Here is a 13,604-nt window from a genome sequence, read left to right as displayed (position 1 = left end):
CTGAAATTAAGATTTATTTAAATAAACTGATAGTGAGGCTACTATGTATTAAAACACAGGGATGCAGCCAAAGCCACATTCAAATACTTTCCTTAGACAGTTTTAGAATGCCTTTTTAGAAAACAGGAGAAAAAATAAACATAACTATATACTTAAGAAGGTACAAGAAGAGCATCAAAATTACAGACTGAAGTCCTGCCTACTGCACTAGGGAGGCACTAAGAACATCAAAATTAAACCAAAGAAAATAGAACATAGTAATAAAGACAAAAATTAAAATGTTGGCTTGATAAATAAAAGCCAGAGTTTATTCTTTAAAATATACGTATTTCTGGAAATTTTTACATTAAAATAAGAAGAGAAAATACAAATAAATAATTTTAGGAATGAGAAAGTATAAATAAGGAGATATGGAAAAATTTGTATGAATATAAGTAATAATAGCAAACATTTGTTGAGAGCTTTCTATGTTTCAGATACTACTGTTAAAATAAACTATGGTTAAATAAACTATTCATACAATAGAATCCTGTGCAACTATTAAATGGAAAAAGGAAAATCTACACATATGACATTGAAAGTGTCCACAATATACTGATGAGTGAAAAAGGCAAGTTACAAAATTGGATGCACATATGATCTCATGTAAAAAGTATATCTACTTGTATGTATCAATATCAATATCTGTATTTTCAAATCCAGAATAGTTTAGGGATGGAATTGAATCAGGGAAGAGAACTTTCTCATCCTACTTTATCCACTTCTGTATTGTTTAATTTTTTTTAAAATTGGCATGAATTACATTTAATAAGTACGCAGATGATATTTATAAAACCACAAAATATGTTAAGCATAGTATCAGTTCCTAAGAGACTGCTGGGTGAACATTATTTCACTTAGAGGGTGTCCAAAGCAAGTTGGCTGTAACAGTTTTCCTCCTGCTCCATTCTAATCATCACTTGCACTTCTGTAAGATATGCTTTGTCATGTGACTGGCATATTTTATGGTAGTGTTCTTCAAGCACAGTCATGAATTAATGAATCTTTATAATGGCATGTCGTGCTATGAGGGATAAACTCTTGTGGTGAATTTCAGGATGCCTAAACAGGTCAGTTTGAGATATGCAAGGACTACAGGCTCTTGAGAGCTGTACCAGAGAAATCCCAGGTGATCAAGACATGTTGGTGGCTGTCCAAGAGGGACTGAGGCTGTGGCCATCTTTGTCCAACAAGGCACAAGTATGGGAGGAGGCAGGTGTTCAGCTCCAGTTTCTCCACTGCAAAGCATCTTGGACAGTCAGCCTGGTTTAGCACCCGGAGCTGTTTTATATTATAAATTAGCATGTTTTTATTTTTCTCTACATTGATTTCATGTCTGACTGTCTCTTGCTTCTGGCATATCTATTATATTCATTACATTTCCTCTGGGAATTTTTAAAGATGTCCTGATAATGACTTGCAATTCTTCCTGCCTGGTAGTAGCAACTTTCGAAGTTGTCGGCAAGCTGTTTCTGCACAGTTAGGAGCAAATATTATTATTTACTTTATTACTCATTGATTGACTGACAGACTTACAGAAGAATTTTGAGCTTAAAAGGTACCATCGAGATTAAATCATTAAACAAAATTTATGGAAATCCTATTGTGCTCCAGATCTCATTTTCCATCTTTTGGAGATTACATTCCTCAGCAGTGGCACTCAGACTTCAGTGTGAATCAGGATCACCTGGAGAGCTTGTTAAATACAGATTGCTGGGCCCTACCAGCGTTTCTCACTAGTAGGTCTGGAGTAGGGCCAGAGGATTTGCATTTCTAAGGAGTTCTCTGGTGCTGCTGCTGCTGCTGCTCTGGAAAACCACTGCTCCAGAGTAGCTCTGTGCAATAGAAATTTAATATAATCTACAAATGTGAGCCAAGAACACCAGCTTTATTGTGCACAGGAAGGGTAAGGAAATACCCGGACCTGGAACTAGGGCTGGGGGTGGAGGTAGAGGGAAGATTTGAGAGACTGCAGGGGTAGATCTGATAGCACTTGACCTGAGATGGTTGCAGGGGTAGGAATGAAGAAGGGAAAGAGCAAGGTTGAAAGACAGATGTTGAAAAGGGATTAGGGACCAGAGAAGGAGCAAGAGATTAGACAGAAGCAGAGCCAGAGAAACAGAGAGACAGAGCAAAGAGGAGAGGGAAGGAAGACACAGATGATACGAAGGTTTTGAAGCCAGCAGCTGGTGTGATGGTGTTGCCTTTAATAGAAGTAGGGAGACACTCAGAAAAATCTGGTTAACTCAGTTTAGTTAGCTTAATCCAGGTCTTGGAATTGTTGCCTTATTAGGACCATGCTTTGAAACTGAAGGCCAACGTCTAAGTTTGTTCTGACTGTGACCCTTTTCTCGTAGTTTTTGGGAGGACTGTGGGCAGCAGAATAGGTGTCCTTTATGAGAATGTCCTACTCTAAAATGGCAAAATATCCCTGTCGCTGGAAGATGTATTCTAGAGTCTTCTGCTGAGAGAAGGAGGGATGCCTAACTCCTAATCGGGTCAGCTAATGTTCAGAAAAGATTTTTAATTAGATCTAAGGCAGATTTTGCCCAATTTTAGATTGTCTTTGGAGAGGCAGTGGTTCTGATTCCTTTCCAAGCCCCCTGGGGCAGTGACATCCACCTTTTTTTAGGTGTGTCTCTGCCGTCCTGCCTGGGCACCACTGGGTGTGTCACAGATCCAGCTATGGAAGCAGCTGGTTCGTTTGTTTGTTGCTGTCAGCCTCACACATCGTCACATCAGATGGGCATTCTACAGCATTCCTAAGTGGCAGACTTGAAGCTCAGACTTAGAGAAACGGCTAGAAATGATAGCAGAAATCCTCTTCAGGGAAAAATTTAAGCCCTTTTTTCACATTGTTGAGCCAGGAAAAGGAGAAAAAGTACCATACAGTAAAATGAATGGGAGAGAAAAGAATTTCCCATTTGTGCCTCACATTCTGATCATTTCATAACTATTTCTTGGTATGCTTTGTGGAAGAGAGACATTAAGGCATTTGAAAAACTTGTTTAAAATTTGGCATTTGTTTGATAAGAAATTTACCCTTTTCTTTCCCCTGAAAGAAATCTAACAACTCCGGACTGTTGACAAACATTCCCTTTCGGTGTCCCAACTCCTCTTAAAGCCAAAATGAGGTAACTGAAAGTTTCTGAGCAAATATGTAATTGCCCTAATTTGCATAGTATTTGCATAACTAGGGATGCAGGGATTTTCTCTTCTTTCTGTGGGAGAAACCCAACCACAGGACCTTCTTGGATTTTATCTTGTATCTAATTTCCTGCCTTGGACACATAGTGCTAAGAGAATTTTCCCAGACGTGCTATAATCTGATCACCCCCCATCTTCCAGCCTTCCTTTGATAACTAAATTAAATTACTCAAACCCTCATCCTGCACAACGGCAGGAAATCCTTTCTCTTTCAGAGTATTTCAGCAGAGGACTCTAGAGAGTGATTTCTTACCACCTTGTAACAGCTTCTGAAGGCTTCTGCTTCTCTCTCCTGGCTTTGCTCCAAGAAGATTGTTCCTCCTTCATTTCCTAAGGCATTGCTAACACAACCTAAATTGCAGTGGTTAATCAGTTTCCTAAAGATGAAGATAGCAAAGAGAATTACAAAGCACCAGAGAAAAACATGAAGCTCTCAAATATCATGGTCCTCTTGAGCGATTCCATTTCACAATGACTCCTTTCTTCTCCGTTTCTCCTTGGGTTCTGGCTGGTCGCTGGAACTATTGTTTCACTCACATCTTTGCTCTTCTCCCAAATCCCAGGTCCCAAACTCTGCAGAGGAAAATGAAAATCCATAAATTAAAGCAAACTAGCAACAAAAACAAAAATCACTTCCCTGGAAACCCAACCCACAACTCTCTGCTTAAGGAAGACTCTTTTTTACTTTATTAAGCCAAAGTTAAAGTTTTCTAACAATTTTCCCCATTTCAAATTAGCCTACACCCTATCTTAGACAACCAACAATTTCTTTAAAGCTTTTTTTTAACAAAAAGAGGTGTTTTCCTCTAAGATGAATCTACTACTCCCACTTAGCAACAGCCACAATCTGTAGGCAGATTTTTGTTTGAAAAAAAAAAACCATTTTGAAATATTTACTTCTCTGCTGCATACAATGTCCTTAATTACATTCAATGAGACAAGAAAAAAAAAAAAAGAATGGCTGTCTCTGGAATTAGAGAATCTGTAAAAGAGAAAAGAGCCAACAAAGAAATTCTTATAATTATTATTCAAACTCTTTAAACCATGTGAAGGAAGATGGAGTAGTGGAAAGACCACATGCTTGAGATTCAGGCAGTTGACAGACCTGCCTTCAAATCTGAGTCTAATAACCATTTACTCTGTGTCCTTGGGCAAATTACCAACTTCTGTAAAACAGGAATAAACATACCTATAAACCACAGGTTGTTACGAAAATTGAGAAAACGTATGTAAAGCACTTGGTATCTAGTAAGGGCTCAAGAAACAGTCCTTCTTTCCTACTCCTTAGATTAGTAAACTGCTATTGTGAGCTGATTTAAGCCTCTGATTTAGATACTTTAGGATTAACCAACTGAAAATGTTCCACTAGGCAGTTTAGAAGCCAACCCCATTGACTCGCTCATCTATTCTGCTGTCATCTTGTTCCTTTTAGCATCTCTCCACCCTGCCTTGGTTCTTTCTACTCCACACACACCTTTCTCCTCACTATCATTTACTCCTTGCTGTACTTATAGCAGGAAACTGTCGCTTTGATGGAGCCAAAATATAATTAGCACTCATTCTACTTATTGAATAACATTTTATGTTCCTTCTTTGTCTTAATCCAAGTAGAAATTTTAATGCTGTCTTTCTAAGAAACAAAGAGGATAAATGAGCTGGCTTTAAGTGTATTGATCTCAGTTGATTTGGGGAGACGGAGAAGGAGGGTTCGTGGTTCTCAATTAACAAAGAAGTTCCTTACTCTTGCTTCAAACCACTTTGCTTCTTATTTTGTTTCCTCATTTACTCTATTATCTGCAGACTTTGTAGAACAAACACAGGGAAAATCACAATCTCTCTGCAATTATCCACCTAGGTATCAAAAACCTGGGAGTCATCCTCGATGCCTCACCTTCCTTCCTACCCCACAGCAATCTGTCAGTAAGGCCTTTTGGCTCTATCTCCAAAATAGATTCTGTATCCACCCACTTTCCTCGGTTTCCAGGGCCACTACTCTAGCTTCCTGGACTTCTCAAAAGCCTCTTAAGGATTGCTCAGCTCCTATCTCCCCAACCCTCACAAATGTCTCTGCAACAGCTAGAATAGGGTTGCTAGATTTAGCAAATAAAAATACAAGACACCTAGTTAAATCTGAATTTCAGATTAACAATGAGTAATTTTTTAGCTATATAAAATATTATTAAAAATTGTTTTTAATACTAAAAATTATTCATTGTTTACCCGAAATTCAAATTTAACTGAGTATCCTGTATTTTACCTGGCAACACTGAAATAGAATCATCTCTTTAAAAATGTAGATCAGATCACATCAATCCACCAGTGACTTCCCATTGCTTTCTAAATAAAGGCCAAACTCCATGGGTTGGCCTGCCAAGGCTTCCATGGACTGACAGTGTCTACCTCTCCAGCCTTAGCCATACCATTCTCTCACTCTTCTAGTCTCACTCTCCCCCTTCCTGTTCCTAGATCCAGTCAAGTCGATTGGACATGCTATTCCCTTGACCTAGAATTCTCTTCCCCAGAGCTTTACGTGACTGGCTCCTTCTTGTCAATCAGATCTCAACTCATGTGTCTCCTCCCTAGTCGACCTTCTCTGTCCACCCAGCCTAAAGCACCTTCCCCACTGATCTCTGTCACATCACTGGCTTTTGTTTTCTTCATAACGCGTATCTCACTCTGAGATTCTCTTGCTTATTACCTGTCTCCTTCACTGAGCCGCATGAGATCAAGGAACTTGCCCAACCTTTTTCCTGTTACTTTCCCAGTGTTTGGAACAGAGTCTGGTACACAATAGGTCCTCAATAAATACTTGTTGGGCAAGTGGCTCCATCTGTTTAGCTGAGCGAAGAGGTGGGGTCCATCTAGCTTTGTAACACTACTCTGTCAATCCATGTCACCGGTTCGATCAGCATCTCTGTCAGAACAGGCAGATGCAGTGGCCCAGAGAGGATGAGATAAACTGTATTATTGCTTGTTGAATTGTATTTTATACATTGTTACTCAACTGTCTGAACTGACAGGCTAAGAACAAAATTTCCATGATCCATCGTTAAGTGAAAAAAGCAAGTTACAAAATGGTATATGTCCTATGACCCTTGTAATACTCATAACATAATAAATATTTGTTGAATGAATCATGTTTTTCTAAAACCATGTCTGTATACAAATGTCTGGAAAATGGTCTGAAAAAATAGACACATAAATGTAAAAGAAGTAAGTATTCCTGGGAGTGAGATTATGAGTCATACTTTTTTCTTTTCTTTACATTTTCTTTACATTTTAAACCATGAGAACAGTAGGCTGAGGGGAAAATAGCAACTTATGCATTGCTATTGGAAGTATGAAGTGATGTAACCTATATGAAGGTTAATTCAGTAAAACTTCGTAAAATTTCTACTGCATAAGACAAAAGTGGACAAACTAAAGCACATGGGCAGCTGTCTATCTTTGTATAGCTCATGAGATAAGAATGGTTTTTACATTTTAAAATGGTTGAAGCAAAAATCAAGAGAACAATGGTATTTCATAACACATAAAAATGATTTGAAATTCAAATTCCAGTGTCCGTAAGTAAAGTTTCATTGGAACGCAACTATGCTCATTCATTTCTGTATTTTCTATGGCTGCTTTCACAACTACAGTGGCAGAGTTAAGATTGAGATAGAGACCATATGGCCTGTAAAACCTAAAATATTTACTAGTTGTCCCTTTACAGAAAACATTTGCCTATCTACTTCTAGCAGAAACCCTTTGACCAGTAACTACAGTTTGAGCAATTTATTTATGTACTTGGACATGTGCAAAATGAAATTCTGAGCACTGTTTATAAAGCATATAAATAATTTAGGAATGACCAAAATGTCATGGTAGAACGTTTAAGAAATTATGGTACAGCCACACCAACACATAGTAGTGGCTGTAGAAAGGGATAAATATTTGTTTTCAGGACTGATGTGGAAAGATATCCAAGACATACTGCTGGATGAAAAAACTGTATATATCATGGAATTCTTCCATGTTGAACAACTCCAGGGGTACTGTTCACATTGTATTCTATGTAAATGGCAGCCCCTAGAGTTGTGCAACAATGGCTGCCCTGATAATATGCCATTAGTATATAAATAGAAGGGGGAACAGGTACTCATCAATGCTTACATATGTGTATACAACCTTTACTCTGTGAATGTCAGGTGAGAAACTAATAATAACGGTTAGCTATTGGAGAGGTGGGAGCTGGACTAACGGGCAGAAGTAGAAGGGAGGTTTTTGACTATATCCCTTTTAATACCCTTCTTGATAGCCTATTGAAAATTAAATAATTTTTTAAGAAATAAAAAAATATCTAGATAGCTCCTGGTGATGCCTTCAGTCTTGCCTGAGTTCACTGATCTCCTGGCCTGAAGAGAAGGCAGCTGTCAGCCCAGTGCTGTCCTGTGCCTGCTCCTTCCTCTCCACAACCAGCATTCTGACTCTCTGCTCTCACTCCACTGTCTCCTACAATTCTCCTCCCAACTTCACACACATCTTCCCACCCATGTCCTTCCCACCACCTCCCATGTGCTTTGTGTTCTGTGAAACTGCTGCTTTGTAGAGACAAGCCTTAATTCTAACCAAAGGCTTTTCTTTCCCTCCCTCTCTTGGTCCTATGGTTAATCTGGCTCTCAGTCTCCTGGGTCCCCTGCTGCACTTTCCCAGGCAGTCCTCACCTCCTCATAGACCCCTTCTTCTCTTCAGCAGTGAAGGGAGTTGGGCAGGATTTCCTCATTCCCCGGCACCATTTCTAGGCTGTCAAAATACAGGTGTCTTCCATTATATTTTATCTTTTGGATGCCATGTCATCTATCCATGATGTTCTCTTCAAATCCAAGATACTGTAGCTCCTGTCTGCTCACAGACACTTCCACACATCTTCACAGTGTTCTTTCTTCTCCCCATGCAGGGCACCCATCATCCTCCATCATTCCACAACTCTATTCTTCTCCATGATGCTTCAGGCCTCCACATTTATTTCACATAGTAGGGAAGCACCACCCTCACACCCTGGGGCTCCTCCTTCTAAAGACCCCTATGGAATCCCCCACTTCTGAAATCCACACTTCAGGCTTCTCCCTCTCTCATCACATCTCCCAGCTGTCTGCTCTTCTCTTTGCTCAAGTCTATGCTCCCTACTCTGATCACCACAGAGAATGCTCAGGGCCTCAGTCCCCTCCATCTAACCTCCCATTGAGGTTGCCACACTCAGCTCTGCCCCAGATCTTCCCCCTGTGGCATTTCTTCATCATCACCTCCTTCTACCTCTTCTGTGGTGGAGCTACAGACCAGGCTTATTCTGGAGTAGTGCTGTCTGATTTCAGCTCGTCATATACTATGGCTTATCAGTTTTTGATTCTTCTTTTCTCAAATCCCCAGAGCATCACTCAAATAATTATTTCATCCCTATTTTTATCCTTTAACTCTAGTGAAGTGTTTCCCAAGCCTTGCATTTTAAAATCACCTTGGGGGTGTTTAGAAGTCCTGCTGCCCAACTTGCACCACATACCAACTAAATCAGAATGTTTAGGGGTGGGAACCAGACATCACTATTTGTGTGTGTGTGTGTGTGTGTGAGGAAGATTGGACCTGAGCTAACATCTGTTGTCAGTCTTCCTCTTTGTGCTTGAGGAAGATTGTCACTTAGCTAACATCTGGGCCAATCTTCCTCTATTTTATGTGGGATGCTGCCACAGCATGGCTTGAGGAGAAGAGCTAGGTCCGTGCCTGGGATCCAAACCTATGAACCCAGGGCCGCCGAAGTGGAGCATGCAAACTTTACCATTATGCCACGGGGCCAGCCCCCTACATCATTACTTTTTTTTATCTTCAGGTGATTCCAATGTTCAGCAGAGTTTGGAACCACTACTGTAGTGTTTCTGGTTCATGCTCACTCTTAAGGAGGCCTTCAATGTTGAGCATTGACAGAAGTTAAATGTCAGGACTGAGCCTAAGACCATCTTTGTCAACATGACAACTATTCTTTCCAGGAAACTCTTGTCTAGGAAGTAAAAGCTGTAAACCAATAAATAACTTCCCTATTTGCTTTGTCTAGGCAAATAGTTTGCTCATCCAGCCCAACAGCTCTCTTCTCAGGACAATACATTGTTTACCTGGGCAAACAGTTCAGTTGTCAAACAACTGTTTACTTACCCAAGACTTGACCCTCACCAATACTAAACTATTATGTTATGAATTTTGCTCAGTCCCAATCAGATCTCCCCTTAAAAGACCCACCTTAAATCATTTGATCTCAGACATCCAAATTCTGTAAGTATCTTTCCCCTAGCTTTGCTTGATTAACAAGTTTTTCTGTTGTCTTTTAGGGGAGTTGGCTTTTGATAATGTAACTTCACTGGCCCTTTATCTGCACCCTCATTTCACTCCTTTAGGTTAGGAGGAAGAGGTTTCTGACCTCTGTGACATGAATCCCATCCTTTCCTTTCCTGTAAATCCTGATCTCCTAGTCATTCTCTCCTTTGGAACCTTCCCTTCTGTCTAGGAAAACCTCTCCCGTCTTCCTTTACTCACACATTCACAATACTTCTGACACCAGATGTGTGGGTTTTCCACACATCAAACAATTTTCTACAACACCAGCTGGGTGTCCTATAATTCAATTCAATTCTGACTCTATCTACCTGGAGATAGCACAGATCCCACAAGTCAAGGGCTAAGTCCCACAAGACTTCCTCCACTTCAGATGCCAATTGCAAGTTCCAAGTTGTCACCTATACTTCTGACCAACAGCCTTTAAATTGGAATTCCCACAACCCCTTACGTGGGTTTGATAATTTGCTAAAATAGGTCACAGAATTCAGGCGAGTGCTTACTTATGTTTCCTAGTTTATTCCAAAGAATATAATAATGGATACAGATGAACAGCCAGTGAAGAGATACATGGGGCAAGGTGAATGGGAAGGGGCACACCACTCTCCTAGCACTTCCACCAGCCTGGAAGCTCTCTGGACTCCATACTTTTGGGATTTTTATGGAGGCTTCATCACATAGGCATGATAGATCATTAACCTGGTCTCTAGTCCCTCTTCCCTTCCTGGAGGTTGGGAGATGGAGTGGAATGTTCCAAGATTCTTATCATGGTTTGCTCTTTCTGGTGACCGCCTCCATCCTGAAGCTCTCCACAAGCCAACGAAGAGTTGCCTCATTAGAACAAAAGACAGTCCTATCACCCAGGAAATTCCAAGGGATTTAGGAGCTCTGTGTCAGGAACTGGGCTCAAAGACCAAATATTAAAACAAAAGATGTTCCTAGTGTTCTTATCACTTAGGAAATTACAAGGATTTTAGGAGATCTGTGCCAGGAATCAGGGGCAGAGATATTTAATTATTTCACATCCTCCCTTCTGACTCTTTTCCTCCTATCATCAAGTGTGCTGAGATTTGCTCAAATTGAAAAGATCTTTATTTGATCCTTATACCTTTCCTCATCACAGATTAATAATTCTTTCCTATCCACATCCTTGAATACATGAACTGCCAGCACAGCGTCACTTTCCTGGGCAGCTATATCTTCCCTAGCTTTCTTCTGACTCACTACACAGCTGAACCTTTTCTCCCACATCTTACTAATGACCTCTTTATTGCCACATCTAATAGTCTTTCAGCAGAGTTCTTTTTGATGACCCATTGGATATGTCCCTTTCCCACTGTCACTCCCTCACTCTCCTTCTCTCACTTTCTCTCTTTTCCCTTTTCTACTTCCTCTTCCTCACCCCAATTACCAACTGTAAGTTTCCTCTGTCACTCCAGTTTACTCACACACCCTCCCTGAGGGCATTCACTCTCATGATGAACTTCTACATCAGTAATTAAAGCACAGGACAGAGCAAACGCTTCACAGACAAACACTTCTGAATTAATTTAATCAAGTAGCTAATGAGGATGAGCACATCATTTCCGGGGAGCGTCTCATAGGAGTAGCTAGAATTCCCAGTAGATCTGCATCTGGATGTGAGCAGGGATGTGTGCTCAACAGTGGATCCGTAACCTGGAGCAGAGACTGTCTCAGTGGCTCTGTTACCTCTTGGAGACCCCGTGGCTCCATTCCCATGACTGTCAATCCATCCCAGTGGCACTGCCTACAGGACACCAGCCTCAGGTCTTTGGTCAACACTCAACATAATTGGAATGGAATTTACAAAAGGAAAATGGAAAATGCCCTCTTGAGAGTGAGGTCTCAGAGTGGCAAGTCTTCACTCTCACCCTCGCTAACACTATGGTAGGAAACACTAGTGATCTTTCTGCTGAAGTGGGGACACGGTGATTGTCTTGCCCTGATGTAGTCATATCATAGGAACTGAATTAGAGATGGAAGAGAAATTCCTTAGAGGACATGTTCATGAGTTATCCCTGAAATAACTCTAGAGACATTCAAAACTGCCCTCATGCAAGATGTATTTACATTTTATCCACCCACCCAGTAATCATTGTTTAACAAATATGTTTAAAGCAAATTTTATCAGGCACTGTACTAACTGCTGGTGATACAAACGTCAGTACAATTTGTCCCCTGCCTCCAATGAGCTCACCCTCTGATCCCACACAACCACATTTTAAACTAAGTGTAAGTTAGTTATAGAGTTACACAGGCTTTAAGAGAGAGAAGGACAAAGAACTACCATATTCGTAATAGTGTTTAATGTTTCACAAAGTGTTTTCACATCCATTACCTTATTTAATGTTCATAACGGCCCACTAAGATGGGCAGAGAAATAGTGTCAATTCCATTTTACAAAAGAGGATGTCAAGGCATAATGAGATCATGTGCAAAATCACGTGTCTAGCATATGGCTGAGAGCTGGGACAGGAACCCAGCTGGCCAGGTAAAATTCCCTGCTTTTGTCACTACCTCATGCTGTCTTCCTACCTCGGCTTCCTTGCGTGTATAAGGCAGGTGCTGAGCTGGATGTCTTTCTTCTATAGTTCCTTCAACTATGGGATTTTCTGACTCCATAACAAAGTCCCTCCCACGGGGAGCTCCCAGTCCTGGAGGGGCAGATAGACCAAAAAACGAATAATGTTCTTCCCCTGCCTACGTCTGAGGGTTGTTGTAAAGATTATATTATATAATGCACTAAACTAGTGAAAGCACTTTGTGACTCAAAACTAGCTGCAATGATCTTAGCGCTTTGTATGTACCACTTTGTAGCAGGCATTTCTCCAGGTTCTCCCTAATTTTCCAAGTATCTGTTCCTCCAGGAGATGATAGGGGCGGGGAGAATGTTATGCTTACAATCACTAAGAACAGTGCACTCAACATGGATTGTTGAGCAAACAAGGAGTAAGATGAGGCAGGTTGTTCTTAGAGAGGGAGGCGGCTGGATCCATGCACTGCATTCTTGTCACCTCAATGCACATATTTATGTTTCTCAAAGTACCTAGTTTAATATGTTGTGAAAATTCACGGTGGAGGTTCAATGACTACTTAGCAAATGAGGAGAGGTACAGTTGAGTGGGGGAAATGAGGACACAGAAGAAGGAAGAAGAAAGGAAAAAGAAAGAAAGGCAATAGAGCATCAAAATTTGTAAAGTGCTTCCATCTCCATAGATGTAAGTGCCAGGACTTAATTTGTCTTGGCATCCTCATATTTTTCTAATAAGCACACCAGTAACTCCAGGTCTGCCATGGGAAATCTCACGACGACATCGTGTTCCAGGAAATTATGCTGTAGTCACTGCAGCGGGCGCTGCAGCAATATTTTCCCCCCAACATTCCTCTGGAAGGCCAGAGCTTTGCTTTATGTTGTTTTAGCCTCTCTGGCCCAGGAAGCATTATTGGATGGAACCACTCCACCCCACCCCCAGCTCCCAGTGCTGTCTTGTGGTCAGTAAAGTAAATGCCATTTGTGTCTCTTAAGAAATGTGGGACAGGAGGCTGCGTGGAGCGCTGCCAATGTGACAGTGGAGGTGCGTCAGCAGGCTCGGTGACAGGTGGCAGAGGCCAGGGGCCTGGGGAATCACTTACAGTCACGGAGGTTTCTTTCTCTCCCAGCCTTTGTCTGCTGATGGGAATGAGGTAGTGGACAGCCAAGCCACACAACAGGAGCTGGAGAAAGACGTCTTGGGCAATTTGCACACGAATTTCCTTCTTTAAATAACTACACAGTAAGTCAATATCCCTGGGGGCATTTGCTTATTGGCTGCCTTACTAGTTTTGTTTTTTTTTAAAGTAAATCTCTTAAAGACACTTCTCTCTGTCTTATATGCTTGCTCAGGCTTGTCTTATTTTTGTAATTGAAGTTCTACCGTTCAACAGTTAGGAAGGAGCCAGCTTTGAATCTGGGAACAAGAGTGGCACAAAGTCAATGA

General features: G+C 41.0%; 1 long non-coding RNA gene across 2 annotated transcripts; it reads right to left on the bottom strand.

Annotated features, from left to right (window-relative positions):
• Positions 1-273: 273 nt before the first annotated feature.
• On the bottom strand, positions 274-13,373 carry LOC111773191 (uncharacterized). 2 transcript variants are annotated; one of them, XR_011437856.1, is made up of 3 exons: positions 13,261-13,373; positions 3,503-3,819; positions 274-1,511 (listed from the first exon to the last, which is right to left on the bottom strand). It is a non-coding gene; the product is annotated as an uncharacterized lncRNA (long non-coding RNA). The 2 variants fall into 2 exon arrangements; XR_002807458.2 differs by having other exon boundaries at positions 3,500-3,819; positions 13,261-13,362.
• Between the last annotated feature and the right edge of the window lie 231 nt (positions 13,374-13,604).

This window comes from Equus caballus, chromosome 4, assembly GCF_041296265.1.
Source record: "Equus caballus isolate H_3958 breed thoroughbred chromosome 4, TB-T2T, whole genome shotgun sequence".
In the NCBI taxonomy this organism is placed as follows: domain Eukaryota; kingdom Metazoa; phylum Chordata; class Mammalia; order Perissodactyla; family Equidae; genus Equus; species Equus caballus.
The sequence above is the reverse complement of the archived record's forward strand: the minus strand, read 5'-3'. Positions and strand labels throughout refer to the sequence as shown.